Source organism: Talpa europaea (genome assembly GCF_964194135.1).
Source record: "Talpa europaea genome assembly, chromosome: 3".
NCBI classification, from domain to species: domain Eukaryota; kingdom Metazoa; phylum Chordata; class Mammalia; order Eulipotyphla; family Talpidae; genus Talpa; species Talpa europaea.
The window spans coordinates 108,715,858-108,739,565 of record NC_140069.1 but is presented as its reverse complement, the minus strand read 5'-3'; positions in this window follow the sequence as shown (position 1 = coordinate 108,739,565).

Below are 23,708 nucleotides of genomic sequence, written 5' to 3'. Positions count from 1 at the left end.
AGAGCATATGCCTCAAGAAGTAACTGTCAGCCTGAGAGAGTAATGGAATGGTCTTCTTAGAGCATAAATGAGTTATCAGCCTAGAAACAATATTCTCTACTCTTTTCCTGTAAAAAAAAAAAAGCATATTGGAACAACTGGTGAAATCTGAATGAGATCAGGGGATTAGTTTATAGAAATGAATTGATTATGACTATGTAGGAAAATGTCACGGTAGAAAATACACACCAACATGGTCAGGGGTGGTGATGGATTTCAGTAACACAAAAAGTTCATTGAAATATAGTTGCAAATTTTTTGTAAGTTTGGTATTGTTTTATTTTGAACAAAACTAGGGAGCAAAATTTATGTAATTTTAAAATAGATTATTTCAAGTCTAAAATAGATTATTTTAAGTCTTCAGAACCCTAGGAATGATGAAACTTTATTGTGTGGACTAACTTGCCAAAGGATAGTTAACTAGTAATTGACAGAGATAACATTAAATAACAGATGTAAACTTCTGTCCCAGATATATAAAGACTTTTCTCTGCAAGAGTCAATTCTGTTATGTTATTTTGGGTCATTTTAAGTTGCCCTGGTCTTCACCTCAAACATTTCAGATGTTTCTATCTTCAAAGCTGAGTTTAAATCCAGTTTCTGATTCTATTTTAATTGTGTTGCTCTAAGTAGACACATGGAGTCTTTGACTTTTTGGGGCTTAGGTCTTCTAAATCCAGTTGCGCAGAGGTAGTGGGGGAAAGTGGAAAGATGAGAAATAAGGGAAGATATTCTTTTTTCTTCAATTTAATTCTGTCTGTGCTTTCAAAGCTTTCTTCCCACCTCCCAACTCTTCCTAAAATGAAAACCCTGAGGGAGGGATGAATACCAAAATGTTTTGGGAATTTAAAGATATTGTGGGAGAGAGAGAAAACCATTATATTTCCTTCTCCTGCCTAAGAAAGTAAAATGACATAATCCATATGTCAAATACATTTTTCAAAATGATTAAAAACTATTCATGTTATGACTTTTCCATGTGACTATCTGAATTGTTAGTATTTCCCATATCATCTGAATGCATTCTGAATATGGTGCTTCTAATTTAATATCCTTCCATTTCTGTCAACACCTCATCTAAATACTGACGGCTCAAACTAGCAGCATATGTTCTTAATTCTTATCCCAAATAAGAATTAAGCAAATATTTTTTGCAAAATATTTAAGCAACTAATTTTTAGTCATTACTTTGCCATTTGCAAAAAGATATCTTTATTTATTTATTGAACTACCAAATTCATAGTTTAGGATTCATACTGAAATTATGTAATATCTTATTAGCACTTTTTTGATTGGTGAAGTTGAATCTCCACCTTTTCCCCTCCCTCTTCCACAGTTCTTTACCTGGGTCAATTACCATCGTATTCTATTGTGCTTTTGTTCAATTGCAAAAGCTTTATACACCCTCAATCTCCTCTAAAAGTATTTTTTATTATCACAACAGCTAAAATCTCATTTTTCCTGATATATTTACCCTTGAAATTTAGTACAATGGGGTATTATACACCACTGTTCCCAATACCTCCATTGACCTTTCTTCCCAAGACCTTCCTTTTTAACCTCAGAAATCTCACTTAGTTTATAAATATCCACTAATTTTTCTAAGTATTTTGCTTTGTCAAATCACCTGCTATGTCAATGTCCAATATTTGTCTTTGGTATTCTAACATGCTTTGCAAAACATAATTCCCTTGAATTTCTTTGATTTTGTTGTAAATGGCAACATTTTATCTTTTCTAATGGCAGAACAGTATTTGTTATGTGGATATACCACATCTGCTTGATCCAGTCCTCAATAAGTGGGCAATTAGGCTGATTCCATGTTTTAGCCATTGTAAATAATGCTACTAACATTATAGAACATATAAATTTTTGATAGTTTCGTGTTCTTTGGATCCATGCCCCATAGTGGGGTTTCTGGATCATACAGTATTTCCATTTTTAATATATTAACATAAATCCAGGTCACTTTCTGAAGTGGCTGCACCAGTTTCCCACCAGCAGTGTATTGGGTTCCTCTTTCTCTATCCTTTTTAACACCTGTTGAAATCTTTTAAATCTGTGTCATTCTCAAAGGTGTGAGATCATACCTCATTGTGATCTTGACCTGCATCTCCCTTAGTAATAGCCATTTTTCCATGTATTTATTGGCATTTTCCCATGTATTTATTGGCCTCATGGATATTATCATTGGTGAATTGTCTGCTCAGATCTGCTGCCCATTTATTAATTGAATTGTTTGGGTTTCTTATTAAAAATTGTAATTATTATTACGATTCTTAATTATTCAGATTACTATTTTGTTCCTTTATGCCTTGGATATTAACACTTTATCACGATTTAAGTATTGATATATCTGTGGATTTACTTCTATTATTTTTTATTCCGTTCCATTGAGCCATGTGGCTATTTATGCAAGCATCATATTGCTTTAATTACTGTTGCCTTATAGTATAAAGTCAGTAGCATGGTTCCTCCATTTCTCTCATTTTTTCTCAGTATTGCTTTTGCTGTTTAAGTCCTTTTATGGTTCCATATAAATTTTAATAAATCTTGTTCAATTTTTTGAAGACTATTGTTGGTATTTTAACGTTGGTTGCACTAAACTTATATATCACTTTTGCCATAATAGTCATTTTTACTATATTGATTTCCCCATCCATGAGCATGGAATATATGTCCATCTTCTTATGTCATGATCTAAATCCTTTCAGAAAGTCTTATAATTTTCATTGCATAAGTCCTTTACTCTTTGATTAAACTGACTCTTAAGTATCTGAATCTTTTTGAAGCAATTATGAATGGAATTATTTCTTCATTTCTTTTTCTTGTTTATTGCTTGCATATGAAATATAATGGAATAAATTTTATTTACTTCAATTCATATAAAAAGAGGCTTAAGCCTTTCTTGCTTCCTATAACCATTTAGTTGTTCTCACACATATCCCTCATTTGTCTTCCATGCCTTAAGCCAACTCCTTATAATTGTGCAGCCTGAGTTCCAGTCTACATCAGCCTATGATTGATTATCAAAGGGACACAGGACCCAATTTAAATAGTGCCAAGTGACCAAGCTGGGATAATTTGAGCAACAAAGCAAAAAGTATTATTAGGTTATAACTCAAAGTATGCAATAAATGTCCATGCATCCATACTGACATTTTACATCATTGAAAAAGTTAGTATCTCCTATGTAAAATAATTCCAAATAACTTCTGTAGATAGTCCATCCTCAAGAAGGAGAATAACTCCCCACTCCTAAGTATAGTGACTTCTTTGTAAAGAGTATTGGGGGAGGGAAGGATGTTGGCAATTGGGTAACTTTACAGGAAGAAGCCTGACAGACAACCTCAGTCAAGGATCAAGATTCACACTAACAGCAGGAAATCATGTGGACAGCATGTATCTTTGCTATGATATAATGAAACTAGCACTTTAATTCTATGGTCTTCCTCCCCAAAATCCATGAACCAAGTATAATCATGACGGAAATTTTAAAAATTCTAATAGAGGGGCTTCCTCCAAAATATCTGACTGGTAATCCTCAAAACAGTCAAGAACACGAAGAGCAAGAAAAGATAGAGAAACTGTCACAACCAAGAAGAAACTAAGAAGACATGACAACTAAAAATAATAAGCTATCCTGAAACAGAAAAAAAAATTCAGAAAACATTAAAGACATCCCATTAAAATATGGATGTTAGATAGCAATATTGCATCAATATTGATCCATTAATTCTAACAAATATATTACATTAATAAGAAAGGATACTGAATGTGGTATATACAGAGACTCTGAATCATTTCCATTTTTCTGTAAATCTAAAACAGTCTAAAAAAGAACATCTATTTTTTTATAAGATAGTTTTTTGGCTATAACTAAGTTGGGCTCTTCCTCACTGTCAATTTAAAGTGTAGCTTTATTACCTTAGTATCAGGTATCTAATTGTCCCCTAATAATTTACAAATGTTTATATTAGAACATGAAATCTTCTAACTTATATAGTGGCTTGGTCAGTGACCTGATAGAATGAAACAATTAGAGGAACAGAAAGTCCTTGGGCATTGAGGCCTGCCTTCTTTGTTACTCTTGGAACTCTGCTGCCATATAAACAGGTTCAGGTCAGAAAACTGAAGTGACAGCATGGAGAACTGAGTCACACCAACCATCACCCTATCAACTAGACATGAGAATGAGCCCATCCCATCCCAGCTGGCCATCCAACTCACCTCGGTTGCTTGAATAAAGTCAGATGAAACAAAAAGAACTTTTTGCTGCCAGCCTCAACTACCAACCCATTCAGTAGTGAACTAATAATCACTTTTAAGACATTTAAAGCTGGAGTGTTTATTACACAACAAAGGCTAACTGAAATACCCCTCCAATACTTTATCCCACCCAAGTCATATTTACAACTTTGTTTTCCAGAATTCTCCTATATTCCTCTCATATTGCATGGCTTTTTACTACCTAGAAATGTTTTGCATTTTTCTGAATATTTCCTCATGAAATTTGCCTTTGCTGGAAATGCTTTCTCTTACATCTCTACCTAAGGAAAAGTCACTCATCTACCCCTTCTACAGAAAGTTTCACATATAAATATTAAAAGAGGGAGAAAACTTGATTCAGAAGAGCTCCTTTTAGAAAGAGCACAGTATGTGCTTCATAAATGTATTGGGGTGGGGCCTCCCCAGTGGCGTAGTGGTTAAGTGCTGGGTTGCGAAGCTGCCCACAGCCTTTGCAGCGCCGGTTCAATCCCCGGCCACCAGAGGAGGGTCCCACATGGTGCGCAGACCTCTCCTGCCACCCGCTGCTCCCCTCAGCAGTGTACTTCAGTCCTTCTGCCTGTTCTGCTCCCTGCTCTGGCTCTGGTGAATTCTCTCAACCTCCCGCGCTTCTGACTGTACCCAGTGCTTGTATAAATAAATAAATCTTTAAAAAAATAAAAAATAAATGTGTTGGGGTGAAAGTCTGAACAGCACTGTATGAATTAAGCTATCTATGAACTAAGAGGATATAATTTACCTCTCATATGTCACAGTCAGGGCATAATCAGGTAAGGACATGTATGGGTGCACCACTATGTCAGTTCACCTTGTTGCTCCACTATTTCTTGTTCCCTTTATCTCTACACCCCAAGATGACTCATTACCACCACATCCACATTCCAGACAGAAGGAAGAGGGAAAAGTGAGAAGGAAGGCAACCTTATTCCTTTAGGAAGAAAAACCCCTAAAAGTTGTACACATCAGTTCTGTTTATATAACATATTGGCCAGAGTAATAGTCATGCAACTATACCTGGCTGCAGAGGAGGCTAAAAAAAAAAAAAAAAATGCAATTATCACTATGACACTCAATTTTTCAACTATCCTGAAACCTTTAACTTTTCTATAAAGCCTCTAAATTCTTAGAATGAATAGTCCCATAGAAGAGATGATTCTGCAAGGTAAAACAGAGGATAAGCCTGGATGCAAGAAGTAAAGAAAAAGAGAGTCATGGTAGTGTAAAAATCCTGAAAGCCTGCAGAAGACTACAGAAAACTTCAAATGTAAATAGACTTTGAAGGCAATTTCACATTGATTTCATGATAATAAGTGAGAACCATCTCAGTTTCTCTTAAAATTCACAAGTTTTAAACAAATAAGCATGCTAGGAGCAGCATTTAGCATAGTTGAAAAAGACATGGCTTTTGAAAAAAGTCTGCGTAGAATTCCTAATTTTGCTACTTATAGCAACCATAAAGTCAGCAAGTTGACAGCTTTTAGATAGGTTTAGCATAGTGTTAGTTTTAGCTATGGAAACAGACATGAAGCATGAATCACTTCCTTAATTGAAATGTAGGCTAAATGTAACATTCACAGATTGTAAAAAATTTCACCTTAATTTCTTCTCAACTACATAGTATATACTGACACAGGACAAACTGGTCAGCTTCTGTTTTTCCAAAGGTCCAAATGGACTGTAATTTATAAAGTTAGTGGAGACAACAGAACAGATGGACAACTGTACACTTCTGACAGACGATAACATGCCTGATTACAAAACAATTTATTGCTGAAATCGGCCTCATCCCCAGCAGAAATGCTCACGGGGAGGGTCTATTTAGAACCAAATAAACACAGAGCAAGAGTCTTCAGGAAGCCCTGCGACCTACATGTGTCATTTTTTATAGAAAGTAATCTTTCAATGTTAACCAGATACAAGAAGGTTCTCTTAGGGCCTCCCTGGTGGTGCAAGGGGTTAAGCACCGCACTATGAAGCAATCCACAGCCTCTAGCAGTAAGAGTTCGATTCCCGGCTGCCCAGGGAGCAAACCACATGGCAAGGCAGACCTCTCCTGTCTCGCCTGCTTCTCCCCTCAGCAGTTTTTTTAAGACAGTCTGTCTGGTCTGTTCCTTGCTCTGTCTCTGGTGAATCCTCTTACCCCCCGCATCTCTGGCCTGTACCCCAGCTCTTGTATGCATAAATAAATAAATCTTAAAAAAAAAATTAAAAAAGAACATTCTCTTAGAAGAAATGCCTTGTTGAACAAGATAGTTCTGTCCTTCCTATGCAAGTTGTAGAACAACAGTTCAAACTCTCTAATCAACTACTAAGTTCAGAGCATCACTCCATCCTAACTGAGCTTCATAGGTGGGTACTTCAGTTTTTCGCCCAGATATTCAGGGAGCCTTTGCATCACTAATTACTGACATGCAGAATTGAGGTAATTTTTATGAATCTCTCACATTATTAGTAATATAATAAATAAGAATATCTAGTCTGCTCAGGCAATGTTCCTTCTGCACACACCATGGCTTGCCAGTGCTTATGTCAGTTATATTTGAAAATATGTTGAAAGTAATATGTAACAATTTTTTCATCTTCTAACATAAAATTTCCAAAAAATCCTAATCTTTTTAATGCCTTCATCTCCTGTGACAGGGTTCAAATTCTCTGAATTTTATCCTATTCCCACTTCTGGTTTCACCTTTCTAGTGCTGGAAAGAACTCAGATGGATACTCCAGTCTTTCTGGACTCAGGGACATCTCTGTAGTCTTTGGAATACCCTCAGCTGAGTTGTCTCCTGAAAAATACTTCCCAGATTATAAAAAAAGTGACTTCCAGCTACATGTTTCCTTCAACATTCATAACCTGTGGTACAAGGCTGTAAATTGGAATTACTGTCCTAGTTATTCATTTCAAACTTCCCAAATTCCAGAATCCATCAAAAAAAAAAAAAAAAGTGCGACATGAACTATAACATACATATTTTGTGCAACTTTCACTAATTATGTAAAACCAAATACCACTAATATAAAGCTGTATGTCAAATATCTTTTAGTATAATAATGCTTTTCACTATTAATTGGTCACTGTTCCTTCCTAGGTTTTCTTTTATCTGTTACCCTCCCCACCTATAAAGGCAATTTTGAGTCTGCTGTACACTGCATGAGAGGAAAAAACACACACAGGCGAGAACAAAGTAAAACTAAATTTTTTAATGTTCCTATAAATTTATATGAAACAATATTGATTCCAGAGTTTTTGATCTTTAAGAATCAAGAACGATAGAAAAAATGGGCATTAAGGGTTCTAAAACCTTTCATCTAAAAACTAAGAAAAGTGCCTAGACCTCCTAGATTAGTTTATATCATGAAGCAAACCATCAGGAGAATGCTTGTAAGAGTAGTTTTCTCAACCAAAGGAAAGGAAAATTTTTATAAGTTAACAAGTGTTAGCAGGTAACTGAGACAGAACCATCTGCTGCTCCCTTCTTAGAGCAAATCCTAAGAGAGAAAGGAATTAATAAACAAAATGTGGATAAGTATGTAGGAATTTCAGAGAGGAGACTTTTTCTGGTTTTCCAGAGTTTAGACCATAATATTCCATGTTCTGCTTAGCTAGTGCTAGAAAAAAATTACTCCAAAACATTAACAATGTTAAACAAAAATCATTTTATTTCTGCTCAGAGTTTCTGTGCATCGGGACTGGTGAAATGCAGGGAAAAGCAGTTCCAGTTTTCAGGTCTCTCATATCTCTGCAATCAGATAATAGCTTGAGTTTAACAATTAATGGAGGATGTCCATAAATTCTTTCGATATTGTAGCCTATCTCCATCCCCTTAAATGTAGGTTGGTCTTAGTGACATACTTCTACTGAATAAAATAAAAGTGACATATAAACCTGAAATTTCTGTGAAAGTAGGTCATAGAAGATACTGCTGCTTCCATTTTGCTCTCACTTGAATCACTTGCCCTTGGGGAATATTGTTGCCATATTGTGAGGACAGCCCATGGAAAGACCCACAAGACAGGAATTGATTTAATATATTAGAATGAAGCCTTTGGCTAACAGCCATGTGAGTGCCATCTTAGAACTAGTTCTAATGGTCTTAAGTCAAGCTGGGAAAGCTTGACTTAAGATGCAGCTCTGGATGCAACCTCTTGAGAGTACCGTAAGCAAATCATCCAGCTAACCACTCCTGAATTCTTGACTCATGGAAACTATAATAAATGTTTGCTTTTTAAACCACAACATCAGGATTATTTGTTATATAACAGTAGATGAATAATATGGAAGGTAGACTAGAGCAAGCTGAAGACTCTTTAGTCATCCCTCTTTTTCATATGGCTTTAGGGCCTTTCCATGTGGTTTTTCTGAATGGGCTTCATTGGGATTCCTCCAATATGGCATCTAGACTTGAATGGCTTAAATGGCAGCTGCTTACTTGGTGACTAATCAAGCTTTTATGACCAATCTTCAGAACTCACAAAACACAACTTCCTACATACTTAATTGATTAAAGCCATGAAAGTTGACTAGTTTCAAAGGGAGGAGCCATATTGCTCCACTCCTCTCGTATTGATGAGGGGAGTGTCAAAGTTACGCTGCATGAAGAACATGTTAGATGGGAAATGCCATTGTACCTATCTCTGGAAAACACAATAATCTGCACTGCAGTCTTCCACATTTAAGGCAAGTGCCACATCCAATATGACATCTGAATAGTAGATTGGCAGGGTTATAAATTGAAGAGTCATAGCGTATTACAAGCAAATAAAGCCATTGGAATGGATGGTATCTCTTAGAAAGACAAAATGAAAAAGAGATAGTAGGTCACCATTAAGAACCCTGAAATTTAAATGCCAGGCTAGCTAAGGTATTTAGAGAGGTAGGAGGAATTCTAGAGTAACTGATCATAAGATAGGGGGTAGGGGAGAGAATTCAAAGAAAGAAGAGGTGCTCATTTCTAGAGTAATTGATTCTAAAAATTAAAGTCTTAATATTGTTTCTTAGATTTAGCAATATGGAGGTCATTAATAATTTCTATTGACATTAGAGGCTAAAACTAGACAGTAGTTTTTGAAAATACAGATGAGGGTGTAAAGCATAGTCCTAGAAGAGGAGATAAAAAGAAAGGATTAACTTTGAATGAGGGAAGGGACATCTTTAGGATTGGAGGAAAGGACTTTAAGATAAGCACATAAGAGTGGGTTCACACTATTGAGGGAGTTTCTGCTTAAAAGTCTCTAGAAAAGTCATTAGTTAAAAGAAAGAAAAAATGGTCATTATGGTCTGGAGAGCACTTTAAAGGCTTGTCACCAAGCAATGGTAGACAAGCTCTTTACAAACTTATAATGTATGATCTCTGACTTTTAAGATTTCATTGGGATTGAATTTCATCTTTACTTGCTTAAACCATAAAAAAACATGAAATCAACCATTTTGCTTTCTATGTAAAATTCAGTAAAAAAAGGAACATTTAATTATACTTCCAAATGAATAAGGGAAAAGAATAGGGAATACAGAAAAACCCTAGTAACTTGTTATATTCCACCAGCAGGTATAAGGCACCTACCCTAGGGAAATCCAAATTTTAAATCCTTCATTCAATTTATTACCCAAAATGTAGTTGTGTTGAAAAAGGATAGAGAAGCCTAAAAGTAAAAGGCTTCAGGTTTGTTTTTATTTTTACCCATTGCAAGATACAGGTTGTTTATAGAGTACTATATTTACTATGACCTTTTCAAATAACATAGTTATTTATAACTTTATGCACAAAACATCGTTGTATCACATATCTTTCTGCAATTGGCCTGCAATGATAAAGCAGCATGGGTTCTTTCTCAGAGGAGATTCTTGCAAATATTTATTACAGGCTCAAGATCAAGAGTTCTCAATAGAAAATGATTCTACAGCAGATGGCTCTTTGGCAAAAGAAAAAGAAAAGAAAAAAGAAAAGACTAGTATCATGTGAAAATGGGCTTCTGCTCAACAGAAATAGAGTTTATCTAATTATAATGGAAAAAGAAAAAGGAGTTTCACCTTCAGATAATGGCCTTATATCTTGGTATTCCAGATTGAAACAACAGACCAAAGTTCAGCATAAATGTAAACTACTGATAAGAAACATGAACTCAGAAAAGACTTTAGCTATACTGTGACTGCAAGAGTCACAAACTTTCCTGACCTGAAGTTTGCTAATACCAATACTGCTACAATGGTTACAACAATAAATTATGAGCATATGCAGTAGTATTATTCTCAAGTCTTCACAGACGGTCCATAGAAACTGCTTTCCTAATCCCATTTTCCCCTTTTCCTAAAAATTGCATCTTACTTGTCTTCACTCTGTCTATCCATTTAAGATGCAGTAATTATGACAAAGGTATTATTATGCTCTGGAATTTAATTTGATGTGGCTACATTTAATACAATGTAGATATTCTTCAATTAGGTAGACATTAAAAGATTCGGTTGGTATTTCAGGTAATTTGGGGGGAGGAATAGCTTGCTTAATAACCAATATTTTCTGTTGACCTTACATTTTATTTCATTTTGTTAAGATTTATTTTTATTTATTTATGCATAGAAGAACTGGGGTGTAAGCCAGAGGTGCAGGGAGTAAGAGGGTTAAACAGAGACAGAGAAGGGAGCAGAACAGGCAGATCTACTCAATACACTGCTTAGTGGAGCAGCAGGTGGGGCAAGAGAGAAGGCTGCTGCGCCTTAAGTGGGTTAACTCCCTGGCCAGGGACAGAACTCATGCCATAAATGGGTTAACTCCCTGGCCAGTGACAGAACTCATGCCGGAGTGGCTGGCAATAGCTTGACAGCACTGGGACTTAACCCCTGCACCACCAGGAAAGCCCTGAACTTACATTTTAATTCTAACAATTTCAAGTCAAGAAAGACATCTAGCTTATGTGTGTTTACATGCATGTGTGCATTATATTAAGAGTATATATATTAAGAGTATCCACTGGATTCCAGTAAAAAAAGGATTCCTCAGTTAGAAGTCGTATCTCTTTCTCTAGAACTTAAAACAAATATGAAAGCAAGCTTATTTCCAAAGGGTTTCAGAGAAACAAACAAAAAAAAAAACTATATCTCTTTCCATCCCATCAGCAAGACTGCCATTTGAAAGGAAGCTTAAAATAAACTTAAAAAGATATCTAGAATTAGAGCACCTGCTAGCTATTGTTATTTGATATCTTTATACATTAAAAAAATTTATATTACTTGCTTGTTCATGAAATAGAATTGTTGTCCCTTACTAAAAAATAACCCATTCTTTTTTCCTGCTTGCATTCTTTATTGGTAGGATGGGTAAAAACAAATAATATCTGATATTTTGAGCACTTATTCAACAGTGTTCAAAGTGCTTTGACTAAACAAGACCAATTTATATTAATCTGATGAGACCAATTGATTTATGTTTTGTCTTAATCCCTCAGTAAGCTATTAATCATGAGCAAATTTATGGGTAGTTGCAACAATTTAGTAACTTGGTACTCTAACCAAGAGTTTTATACAAATGTATTGAAAAAACTATTATGATATGATCTCCTTCACCAGAATATGTTTCTTGATGGAAGGGTCTTGTCTTTCTTGATCGCTATCAGATTCCCTATGCCTGAAATTGTGCTCAGTACAAAGTATGTGTACAGGAAGGTCTGCAAAATGAAATGAATGTATCATGGATGTAAAAATTTCTAAAAGTTATGAAGGTTACACAAGTTCTTTGTTTCTCAGTCACTGCATTGTCTGTGCAAGGGAATATAATGTATTGATACACTGAATAAGAAAGATTAATTAATGGCAAGTCTTTAAGTGCCAGCAACCTTTCATATTTGGATTTCAAAGCATAATCCCTGATTTTATTATTGTTGAAACTTGTTCTTAGTCAGTCATAGTGTGTCACTGGCAAATTCAAACCACACAGAACTCCCATCTACTGTGAAAGCTACTACTTTGAAAGAAAAAAAAAAATCTTGCTGAACAATAGGGACATCTACTGGTTAAAATCTAATGCTTCCATCCTTAAAATATCACAGCTAGATGGACAAGATTTGGGCAATAAGCAACACAGAACATATGTTATTGTATTGAAATTACCTCCTTCTATTAAAGTAATAATAAAAGGTAACATCTGTTTTATTCCAAAGTTGCCCAAGTAGTATCACCATCTGAAAAATAACTGAGCGCTCCTGTAGTTAATAACTATTGCCAGATTTATGATTCTTCCTTATCTTTGATCTCAACAAAATATATGTCTATTAAGTTAGGTACTGTACCATATACTGGATAGCTGAAGCTGAAGCTGAAGCTGAGACAAGGCAGAGGTGGCACATGTTCAGCCATCTCTGCTAATGTGCTGAGTTCTAGTCTTGATGGAATAGGAGTTGAATGCAATTAACTTTTGATCACTGAGTATTATTCTACCGTGTGTATATAGCACATCTTCTCGATCCACTAATCTGTTTGTTTCCAATAATTTGACTATTGTAAATAGTGCTGTAATAAACATTGGAGTGCATAGATGGATCTGGAATGGATAATGCTAAGTGAAGTAAGTGAAAAGGAGAAAGAAAAATAGTAGATGGTGTAATTTATACATGCAATATAGAAAAACCAAAGCAGGGGTCCAGATAAAGACAAGGTTAACGACTATCCCTTGAAAGTTGACTACAGAACTGAAGTATCTGAGGCGGAACGTCAGCTAACACTTCAGAAACTCTCAGCAAGTGAGGAGAAAAGTTTCCATTCTGCCCTTGAATGGGATGAATGAGAACAAAGAAAGGAGCTCAGTGGACTACGGATGATTTGGAAGTAGGGATACCACCATGAAGATACCTGATTGGGAGGATGGGGGGATCCTATACGTCCAAAATGCCAATAATAATGCAAACCATTACTGCAATAAAAAATAAAATAAAATAAACACAATTAACATCTACAAGAGATACAGTCTACCATTGACCAGTGCTATGCTCTCACCATTTTACAAACATTATATAGGCCAGCTGCTTTATACAAATACACTCTTTCCCACAACAGCAGGGCAAATTCCCCTCTACGACTCCCTACTGTGGTGATCTCTTCACACCTTTCCATTCTCTGCTCAGATGTCTTCTCAGAAACTCCTGCTTTTTGAGCTTCCTTGTACAGCACACTTTCAGAGCAGCCAATTGATATCCTCCTTAGTACTTATAAATACTGGCAATTACTGACATGCATGCAATTTTTGTAAAGTAACCATTTATTTTGCATACCAAGGTTCCAAGGGCAGAATGGAAACTTTTATCTTCACTTGCTGAGAGTATCTGAAGGGTTAGCTGGCCATTCCCCTAATTCGAAGAGGAACCTATTTTTGTTACAGTTCCATTTGCCACTGTACTCAGAGATCTCAGTAAAGATCTATTGTAAAAGAAAAAGAAGTAAAGAGGGTATGGAGAGGTAGTGACCAAATTGAGGGATTAAGAGAAGTATGACAATAAGACAATGATACAAAATGGTGAACAAGGAAAGGGTTGTAAAATGGATTTGCCATTAGCCCATCAAGAAAGTCTAGAGTAGGAATCTGAAACAGAAGAGGACCAGGAGAAAGAGTGTGGTACATGCGCTGAACTAGGGACAGTTAATTCATTCTTCTGTTAGCATAAGAGTCCCCATTAGCTCTCCAAAAGTTATGGAAAATATACCCCCAAATATACTTATCAGCTCTATTAAGAGAACTCAGAGACTGCAGGATTATACACTACTCAGTAATTATATTTTTCTTTTACTTGGAGCAAAAAGCCTTTGCAAGCATACCTTTTTTTTCTGAATCATACCATCCAGACATAAGACAATCATGAAACAACAGAACCTGCTTCTCAGTATTTGAAATATTTTTATATTAATGTATCATCCTTTAATAAAAGAAGGCAATTATCAATAGCTAATCACTGATGAGGGTCATCAAAGTGTTATAAAAAATCTGGAGTCCAACAAAGTTAATCATAACTAGCAAATGCAGCAAACATCATGACTGTGGTATATATTCTTTTATAACTTCATTTTGGTATAGAAATATTTCTTATGATTCTTTACAAAATATTTAATTCATAATTAGGTAAATGCTAGGACAGCAGTAAATCTCACACATTTTCTAGGTACACATTGACTAAATAATGAGTAAGAATAACTTAGAAAGGTAATGTCAGAAAATTACTCTAGGATTCATATTGTCAAGGATAATCTCAAATTGATTATTCAAGTTTTAATTTTACCTCTGTATAAAGATGTTATTATAATAGATTTACATTCAAAATTAAATATTAAGTTAGTATTAAAATACATTGGCTTCCCCAAGTAAATACCAACTGACCTTGGAAAAGATAGTTGTCAAATTCACCCAAAAAAGGGAGAATTAATTATGAGGCTGCACTTGACTTTTTAATGGAATTAATAGCAGAATGCAGGCTGACCTAAGATATTGCAGAATAAGCAACCAGACTATAATTTAGCCATCACTACCTATGCCTTAGTGAAAAGAATCCTATATGGTTATGTTTTATGAAAAATGTGGCTAATTAGGAACCACCTCCTCATAAATGTTAACAATTTTATGTATGTAATTATTGTTTCATTACAACTGCTCTTTAAGTAGTTTAATTGCTTTTCTGGATCAGGGGTTTATTAGTTTCCATTTTTAAAGTGCTTATTACAAATGCGAGGCTCTAGGCAAAGGATATTACATTATTCTGCAAGGTAAATTTTATTAGCCCCATTTTTCTAAGGCAAATGAAGTTTAGTGAGGTGACGTGCCATACCTACTTCTCAGTAATAAAGCCAACACTCACACTCGGGTCTGACTTCAATGTCTATACTACAATACTATCCTGCCTCATGGATTTCCTTACATAATACTTACGTAGTAATTTATAATTTTTATGGTATGTTATAGCCACAACAGGAGGATACAGGGCCTCCCTGGTGGGGCAGGCAGTTGAGCGCATTGAGCGCAGCGCTGTGAAGTTGTCCACAGCCTCTGCAGCGCCGGTTCAATCCCTGCTGGCCTTGGAGCAACCCACATGGCGAGCAGACCTCTCCTGTCTCGCCTGCTACTCCCCTCAGCAGTGTATTTCGTCAGTCTGCCTGTTCTGTTCCCTGCTCTGTCTCTGCTGAATCCTCTCACCCCCACCCACTTCCACCCCGTGCATCTGGACTGCACCCCAGCTCTTGTATAAATAAATCTTAAAAAACAAAAACAAAACAAAACAAAACCAGGAGGATACAAAGTATCATAGTGATAATGTCAGATGTAATAAAATGCTATATATGGCATTTATTTTTGAAAATATCAAACATCTATCTTTAAGTTTCATAAAGAATCTGGGAACTGGTCGCAATAATCTCTCTCATCATAAAAAGACTTGTCAAAGTGTATTTTGTTAGCTGCAATAATTTTGCCTTTCCAAAAGAGGTAGTTCAGAGCATAGGTTCTGGAACTAACATTTCCATTCTGACTCTCCTACTTATTTGCTTGGACACATACCTTCATTTTGTTTTGCCTTAATGGTATTCATTTGTAATAAATGCACTAATGCATTTGTAAAGCATTTGACACAAAGCCCTCCCAAAATCTTTCTGCTTACATTGTCCAAATCCAAAGACTAATATTTAGCCCTTTCATGCTTTTTTTTTTTTAAAAAAAAAAAAATTTATTTATGCACACAGGAACTGGGGCACAGGCCAGAGATGCAGGGGATGAAAGGATTCACCAGAGACAGAGTGGGGAACAGAACAGGCAGACTGACTGAAATACACTGTTGAGGGGAGCAGCAGGCGAGACAGGAGAGGTCTGCCGTGCCATATGGGATTCTCGTGGGCCGCCAGGGATCAAATTTGTGCTGCAGAGGCTGTGGATTGCTTCATAGTGCGGTGCTTAAGCCCTTGTGCCACCAGGGAGGCCCCATGCTTTCTTTTTTTAAAGTAGATTTACTTTATCTTCTAGAGCAGTTTAAGATTCACTGCAAAACTGAAGAGAAGGCAGATTTCCCATATGTCCCCAGCTCCCCACAAGCATAGCATCTCCACTACCAGCATCTCCCACCAGACACTGACTCCCACAATTAATGAACCAACGTTGACATATTATTATCACCCAAAGTCTATAGTTTAGTGTTCACTCATAGGTTCCATGGGTTTTGATAAATGTATGGCATGTGTCTTCCGTTAGTGTCATACAGGAGAGTTACCACCTGAAAGTAAAGGGCTTTACCATTCCCTCCTATCCCTAGTCCTGACAACTACTGCTCTGTTTACTATCTACAGTCTTTCCCCTTTCCAGAATGTCATCCAGTTGGAATCACAAAGAATATAAGTTTCTCCATGTCTTTTCATGGCTTAATAGCCGGTTTGTTTGTTTGTTGTTTGTTTTTTTTTTAGTGCTGGCTAATATTCTATTGTATGAATGTAGAGTTTATCCATTCACCTACTGAAGGACATTGCAATTGCTTCCAAGTTTTGGCGATTATGAATAAAATTACCATAAGCAACTGTATACTGGTTTTTATGTGGACACAGCTTTCAACTCATTTGGGGAAATATCAAAGAGCAATTGCTGTATATGGAAAGAATGTTTGGTTTTGTAATTAAGAGCACCTAGGTCAGGAATGGTGTTTACAAACAGCTAAAGGGCAGGGTCTATTTCATTCATTTTCTTTTCCTCTCCTGACCTTCAAAAATGGTTTCAATTATTTTTTTAATAGTGGTAAATTTAAGCATGAGTATTTTTTTATTTTAATTTTTCAATCCTTTATATACATACAACTTCACACTTCCATATGTACACATACTTCACTTACACTCCACCAAAGATTCAGTGTCAATACCCAATCACTTTGCCTCCTTTTCCCAGTCCCATCCCCTCTGGCAAAGCTCTAGTTTTCAGAGTGTAGGAGTTACTTTTGTTGCACTTGCCAGTTTGTTTTGTTTTGGCTATTTATATTCTTCAAAGGAGTGAAACCATTACACCTAGCATAATTGCCTCAAGATCCATTCATTTTTTTCCCCTCAGAAACCACTATTTCGTCTTTTTTTAATAACTGAGGACTACACATCTAGTACACATTCTGTGATTTCTTATCCAGTCACCTGTCAGGCATTTAGGTAGGTTCCAAGTCTTAGCTGTTGTGAGTAATGTTGCTTATGAAAATAGGAGTGCAGAATTTTTTGGTATGTTTTCTTATTCTTCAAGTAAATAAGTAGAAGCAGTATTACTGGATCATACGGTATTTCCATTTTTATATTTTTGAGGACTCTCCATAGACTTTTCCATAGAGCCTACACCAATTGGGAGATACATAGTGATAGCCTTCAACTGACTTTGACAACTAATGCTGACTACATTCCCATTGTCACAATGTTGAGTCTCCTTGTCATTGGAAACAAGATTATTAATCAAGTGTAACCTTAAGCCTGCCATTCTAGTACAGAAAAAGTACAATGAATCTGGCTTTATAAGTAGGTAAAATGATATTGGAATCAAGAATTTTTTTTTTTTTTTTTTTTTAGCAAGGTTCAAATGACTCAGTCTTCTGAGTTTCAAGGTTTTGGAACTCTTCAAAAACAACATCTGTCACAGGGTCTTTGTTATGATTATGAAACAGTGGTCTGGGGACACGGCCCTAGTATTCATCTTCTCTCTAACGCTCACCAAGTAACTTCAAAGCAACCTACCTAGAAAACCAGTGCATTAGCATGAACAGCGGAGAAACATCGTCCTACACTCCAAGGAGATTCATTTCACCAGAATTGCAACACGGGCCCAAACAAGTAACATCTCAGTTTAAGCCTCTATTTCAAGGCAAACCAAAAGTGAAGGGTAACACTTGCAACTCCCTACTTTACTTTGCACTCAGACCCCACCTTTCAAGCTGCTGCACATCGCGATTCCCTCCGCTCCGGCCCCGCGAATAGAACAGGGCGGGCCCCAACTGACCCCGAGCCAGGAGGACCACCACTGCGCCAAAGCAAAAAGGTCCTCCTTTCTAAAATTCAGCAGCGGAGAGTCGACACAGAAATTTCTGTGGAGAAATTAGTCGACTACAACACCGCGGCACAGGGAAGGCACCAAACAACCTCGAACCTTTTTTGGCGCTCGGAATTAGCCGGAAGTGACGGCAGTAGCCGGCGCGCAGGGCCGCCCCAAGGGGGGAGGAGGGCGGGAGGGGGAGCGTGCGGGGGCTGGGGGCGGGGCGCGGCCACAGCTCCGTTTCCGGTGGCTCGTCGCGCTCGCTCACTCCAGCTGCAGCCACTCTTGCCCGTGGCTGCTTCCTCCATCCTGGTATTTTTTGGAGCCTCCATCCTGGTTCTTCCAAAGTGCCCGGACCCAAAACAGGAAGTAAGTGCGATGGAACCTTCAGGTCCCAACCGCCGCCAGGGCCGCTCCGCCCAGTGGAGCCTGACCGGCCCCCTTGCTGCCCGCTTGGTCTCGCCGGCCTTCGCAAGCTGTCGGCTCCCGGGCTCTGCGGGCGGGGTCGGAGCAAGGCTTCGTGACGCTGGAGCTGCCGTACTCGCACGCTCAGGCCAGGGCCTCCCTCTCGGGGCCGGGCCTGCGGCGGTGGCTCGGGCTACAGAACAGGGTAGCGAGTGGCCGCCGAGGAACAGCGGCAAACCGGCGGGGGCGGAAAATGGCGGCGGCTTCGGAGGAGCTAAATGGCGCCGGGACCCCTGGGGGTGGGGTGGGCCAGGAGCTTCGGTAAAGAATTGGGCCCGGGAATGTGGAGGGCAAGTAAGCCTCACTTGCTTTCTGGTGGTATTCTTTTTGTAAATATTTTGTTACCTTTCCGATTTTAATATGCTTGGGTGGGATTGAAAGAGTTGGGGTGAATATCGCCCCAGTCCCTCCCCCCTTTTCTCTTTTACCTTGTTTGCGTCTTAGTCTCTTTTCCCCATCTTTTGGGGTTGACTCTTAAGCCATTCATGGCCCAGGCAGAGGGAATCTGGATTACTGGTCGAACTATCTTCTGTTAGTCTGAATCTCTTCAAAAGGAGGGACGTGGGCTGGAGTGCGGGGACCGATCCTAGCATAGCCTGAGAACAGTAAACTGCATCTCAAAGTAGCAATTGTCATATTTTGCCGAGTTCTGAAGTTCAAAAAAAATCTGTCTCCTTTGTCCTACAAAATACTTTATTTTGAGAATCGCTTTAGGGGCGATAGAGTATGTTAACCCAGTCACCGGTGTGATTTGAGAGAAGGGGCCAAGAGTCGTTCTGTGCAGTTGAACGATACAGCTTGTGTTTTTACAATTAAAATATTGGGTGTAGCTAAGAGGAGGGCGATAATTCTATGAAATGTAAGTCAGGACTCCCCCTTTCCCCGAATGAATTTGGAAATTCAAATTCAGTGTGTGTCTGCTTTTCTCGGCACTTGATTTCATCGTCACGTAACTCCTTTTCTGACAGCGGAGGCTCTTAGTTGGGACATCTGACAAAATGCGTTTTCTCTAGGATTACTTTATAATATGCAATGTTTTAAGCTTAAGACTAATAAAACCTGGAAATATTGTTTCATTAATTATACTTTATATTTTTATATTTATAAACCATCGATAGCGTTTAAACTCCAAGTAAGAAAATATTCTTCCATTGTGTTCAAAATTGCACAGAGAACCGTTTTTTTTCCAGTCACGGATTTTCATTACTTCAGATTCTTTTTTTGGTTTTAAAAACTCTGGTTTAAATAACTTTGAATGTTACTGTATTTTAACTTTTTAAAAGTAATGAGTAATTTATCACCACTAAGTGTCAAAAGACTGGTGATTTATACGCCAAAAGTTTAGCTTTTATGATGGTGTAGTAGTGGTAAGACTTTCTCAGGTTAAGATTTAGGGGGGAAATTTAAATTACATTCCTGAACATTATCAAAATGGTCCGGCTGAATAAAATTTGGTGTGAGAATCAAGCTTTTTCCCTTCCATTCACAGGGTATAAATAAAAAGTAGCTTGATGCTGTCTAGGAAAAAAAAAATCATTACAGTTATGGAAAAAATGCTTGTTTTGTAATTTTAATTCCCATATACTAAGTGCTTTTATGTGCCACCAAACAAGCTATTTTTCTTTACTATTTTAGTTAAGACTCACCCAAAATATGCTTTTGGGGACTGAAAAGGACCTGCGTGTTGTGTTTGAATCTCTTTTAATTGACTGCAGTTGAGCTAGATGGTGGAGACAAAATGCTGTTTTCCTGTCTTCATCGTGAGTCGATCAGTAATATTTGTTTCGAACATTTTTGAAGTCCACACTTTTAACAGTTATATGAATAAGTATATGGTATATAGACATTTTTTCACTGGGTTTTGAGGTTTTCAAAGTATTTTGAGGAGAAGCAATCACCAAGAAAAATTTGGAGTTAGGATTTGAGCTTTGAAAGCAGAGCATGATCAGAAGTTATATCTGCAGAGAAATATATCAAAAGAAGGGGGTCTTCATTTTTTTAAGTCCTCTTCTTTTTGCTGGCTTTATTTTCTCTTTTAAGGTGAACAAACATCCCATTTCACCCCAAGGCATTGGGAGAAATAAGTGTAAGGTTAATTAGATGTTAGTATTTAAATTACAAGAATGAAACTGGTCCTTAATTTCCCCCCTGTAATGTTTATCTGTCTACTCCATTTATCTACAGACCCCAATTTTTTAAATAAATTTATATGTCCTGGAATATTACATCTCATTATTTTTAAAGAGTTGCATTTTTTTAATGCTCCATTAGTTATATTGGCTTAGGATAATGCCTGTGAGATTGAATAAAATAATGTGAAACAAGTGTCTTTGGGGATTTACACACACACACGTCATCAGGGAGGTCCTACTCTTAATTTTCTTTCACGATATCCCTGTATGTACTCATATTCAGGAATTTGTTCTCTTTTACTAAAACCTTGCGGTTTACAAAGAGCTTAATCTTTTCAAAATAAAAACCTTTTCAAGATCCTTATTATACAGTACCAAGCAAACCCATTTATGCATTTTCTAAGGCATTATTTAAATGCAATGCAATAAGTATGGTGGTAGTCAATATGGAGTCTATAAAAGCATGATCTCAACAGTAAATATTCAGTAATAGTTAATGGTTAGATAAATTTAGGTACATTCTATGTACTCCTGTAAAATAATGTGGAATAATAAGAAATATTGGAAAATGCTCTTGAAAAAATTATGTCAAAAGTTATAAAAGATGTGGCATCTTAATATTTAAAAAATACGGCTATTTTGATACATGGATTAAAAACTTGGAAGATCATAAAAAAGTAATGGTGGAATAAATGTAATTTTTCTTATTAAAATAGATTTAAAAAATTTGAAAACAATGTGTCCTTACTGCCTTATTAGTTTCTATGCCAAAAACTGCCTCTCAGCTAGTATTTCTCAATGTTTAACTCATCCCATAAAATTCTGGCACTGTATGTTCCTTCACTAGCTTGCTTGGTTTCTTCTTAGAAAAAGTGTCTTACAATACTGAATGTTTTCCATAGCACTCAGTCTCATCCAAGCTTCTAGGGTCTGCAAATATTAGCACTTAGGGTTTTCATCAAATAGAATCTACAATATAATACAATAATCTACAATAGAATCTACCCATCCTTACTTGTATTATACTGTGCTTGGGAACAAATAACAAATTTTGCTACAGAATTGATCCCCAAAACAGGAAGAAATGCCACTTCTCTTGGTTCTAGTTTTTAGAAATTTGATAATTGCCCAGGAAATTAGGAAAACCATGGACTTGGTTAAATGTAAGAAAATTCATAAAATCAGTACTGAAATAGAGTTAAAGAGCTCATTTCTTTAAAATCTGTGTTAACAATACAGGTTTTTCTATATTAAAGTCATGTTCACTGGAAAATATAAATGAAAACTGCATTTCTTATTTAAATATGAAATGTCAGTATATATAAATACTACATTATAATTCTTTCATACCACACTTAAGGTATTCTTGTAATTTTTTTTTAAGGCTGTTAGGTTTCAGCTATCCACCAAGTGGTGTAAACATGCCACAATCTGATTTCACCAGTTAAAATAGCTGTTAATTTTTTTCCCTTTAACTTCTCATTCTAGTTAGCTTAAAAGTAGTATATATAGTGTAACCCATTACAGAGAAGGGAAAAACTTTAAATGTGCTGATGTGTATTTATTTGCCTCATATAGGACAAAACATTTGATGGTACAATTGGAGAGCTTCCTGATAAATATCTCTGATAAACCAAATGGGGAATGGGTCCAGAAGTGAAGTATTATATTCATGTATAATGAATTAGAATTTATAAGGCACTAGAATATTCGGTTTTGTTCTTTACTATCGTGAATTGATTTACTCAACATTTCTTCGTCATATCAGAATACAGATGTGCTCTTTTAAATAACAACCCCAGTGTAGCCAGCATCCTCTCTACTTATCTTGAAAGCTAAATCTCATAAAAGACCTGTAGTCCAGGTCTCTAAGTATCCCAGTAGGACTTATACCCTTCTACTCTTCTCACTACTTTTGTTAAGGTTACCAATGACCTCATTACTGCCAAATCAAATAGTCATTTCATCATCTTAGCCTGTAGGCGGTATTTAATATGACTACTTAACACTCCATAAAAAACATTCTTGTGCCTTTTAGTTTTCTCCATCTTGTCTGTATCTGTCCCTTGCTTATTTATGTATCCCTTGACTTCCAAATCTTTAGAGTACTCTAAAACTGAAATTCAGACTGTTTTTAACCTTTTTCGGTGCTCTTATCTCTAAAAACAATTTGTATGCCACTAACTCAAATGTATATGTCAAATCCTTGCCCACTGATTTCCATCTTCCAAAGGTCCACTTGACCTTCACTTGGATACCTTGTATTTTTGGTTACTGAGAAAGATATGTAATAAATACATGTAAGTGCTCCAAAACTCAAAGCTGGTTAACTCAAAAGTCTAGCAATCATCTTGAGGTAGCTCCCCTTAATCTCCATCATATATCCTCTGTCTAGCTTCTTTCCTTTCCTTGACTGCTGCTTGCTGCCTATTTCAAAAGACAATCTTCTCTTGGACTGCAGTTTGTCTTTATAACTTAGTCTCATCCTTTCTCCACACTGCAGTCTGATCTTTTAAAAATGGCAATTCCCCAACTTAACATCTTGCAAGGATTTGCCTTGTGAGATTTGCCCATCCTCATCTCCAAACTTAACCTTACTTTGCTTTCTCAGAATTCTGCGGCAGTGCTTGCTGTTTTCCCTCTCTGAACAGGCCCAATATGTCTTACCTTAGGAATTTTTCTATTAACCACTTGACTAGCTCACAGTCTCATACTTGGGAGTGTTCTCTCATCTTGCCTTCAGACAGCTGTAAAGTTACCATTAAAGTGCAATTCATTGTTT